Here is a 2,084-nt window from a genome sequence, read left to right on the forward strand (position 1 = left end):
ACTTTTCAGAGTCCCTTGGCTTGAACTGATTAATATTAGAGTTAGAAATACCAAATTCTAAATTTAGTAGAAAGATCTAGTCATTACCTATATCATCAAGGTTAGAGCACATACTTTTGGTAGGCACAGAGTACATGTCCAAAAAAAGTGTCCAATCACTCTGGAGAGATGGAAAACATACAATAAAAAATAAATAGCATTTTCATACTACGTACCATACAAGCACTAGGAATTTTGAGGAAGCAGATATCACTGAATGGAGGCAATTAAAAGAATCCATTACTAAGTAAGTGCTCAATAAATCCATAAAGGAAGTGGAACTGATTTAACCTGAGTCTTAATGAGAAGGACTTAGCAGTAGACAGAAACTGCTGTAGACATGAGTAAAGGAAGAGAATGGTACTCCACCTGGAGCTTTTCAAGAACCAGGAGTGCACTGGAACAGGGCTGTGGTGGTTTACCATGCTGTGCATCAGAGGGGTCCTGGAGTTGGTCTCAGAAACTCTAGCTTCACAGAGCCTCCAAGAAATGCACAGTAGCAGGCACATTTGTGAGAGATTCAGGGAACACAAAAGAGACTCATGCTGTGGTGGGAAGGGCCTTGGCTTGTGCAGATGTTTGACTTTCCACTGCTCAGATGGGCTCATTTTGAACAACTCTCTGCTACTTCCCTATAGTAACTGTGTCAGAGATGAGTTGATCTTATTGGGTTCTCTATCACTGGTTGAGCAAATATTACAACAAGAATGTATTTAGTATAAAATGAAAATTTATGAACATGGAGATAAGACTTTCCCAACTTGCTGGACACTATCATCAGGGCCCACTGCTTCCTACAGGAAGGGTTTTGTTCCTGTCTAAGAGCCTCCCTCTCTGGGATGGCCTCTGTTGTTGGTCACAATTCCTTCAGTTCCTAAGCTGCATTCCTTTTAGTAGTTTCTCAGATGTGAAGCCTCTTCATTTTGACCATCCAGCACAGCTCTTCTTTACATCAGCCATTTCTTTCAAGTTCAGTGTTCTTCACAGTCTGAAAGAACCATTGCAAAATTGGCTGCTGTGGATTTCTGTGGACATTCGAATGAAACCTGTGACAAGCAGTCCTCTAGAGACAACCTTGGGTCGATTCATGAACTCTGTGTCTATGATTCACTATGTAGGATGGCTGTCCACTACTGCAATATCACTGGAGAGTAGCAGTACTTTCTTATTGCACTTCATTTGGGATTTCTATGAGAAAGTATGTCACACTATGTAAATTATGACCGCCCTTTAGTACTATTTCCTCCTGGGATCTTTGACTCTGCACTACTCAGCCTGGGTACCAGTATACTGAACCAGCTCTGATATATTATGCACAGGTATCGTGAAAGTTTGACTGCTGCAAAGAAAACTGAGTTGGTTCAAAAGGCAAAATCAGACTCCTTTTTCAGCAGCGAGATCTATCTACGAACAATTTTATCATTACTTGACAACCATGGTTGGCTGCCTGTGCACGTGCAAACCATTTGAGAAAGGAACATACATTGACCTCCAAATCCTAGAAAAACCTCTAGTAGTAAGTAATACAATAGTTTAAATTGAGTCTATTGCCCTTCTCTATTAAGCTTTGCTGCTTCCTTTTCTGGTGCAGGAAAGTCCAGAAGAAAGAACAATAAACATGAGCTCTCTTTGGGGGAAGAAATGGAACTGGTATTGAGAGCATTTCTTCTCAGAAGGGTTACTTGGCTTGAAAGTCTTCATAGGAAGTAATATTCATAATTCTTCTGTGCCATGATCACAGCTGTCCCCTTATCAGAGAGCACAGCCACCGTGATAAAAGTTAAATGAATGTTGACATCCAAACGGAACATGCTGGCTTAAAATCCTTCCTCAATTCTAGAGAAGTCAAGTGGCTCAACTTGTGTTTCCCTATTCATCTCACTAACAGACTGCCATCTTCCAGGAGTACTCAGAACAGCCTTCTGTCCATGGCTCAGGAGGGCCTTGGTGTGGCTACCTATATTTCATAATTTAGATTTTTCAGCTCACTAGTGAAAACTGACCTCCTAACCATGCCCTGCCTTCTAGCAAATTATACACACAGA

The 2,084-nt window shown here is 41.1% G+C and overlaps 1 pseudogene; it reads left to right on the plus strand.

Annotated features, from left to right (window-relative positions):
* The first annotated feature begins 396 nt into the window (after positions 1-396).
* On the plus strand, positions 397-1,774 carry LOC124101254 (centromere protein I-like; annotated as a pseudogene).
* Positions 1,775-2,084: the final 310 nt, after the last annotated feature.

This window comes from Marmota monax, unplaced genomic scaffold (genome assembly GCF_021218885.2).
Source record: "Marmota monax isolate L192 unplaced genomic scaffold, Marmota_monax_Labrador192_F-V1.1 WCK01_AAM20220418_F8-fsc01663, whole genome shotgun sequence".
Classification (NCBI taxonomy): domain Eukaryota; kingdom Metazoa; phylum Chordata; class Mammalia; order Rodentia; family Sciuridae; genus Marmota; species Marmota monax.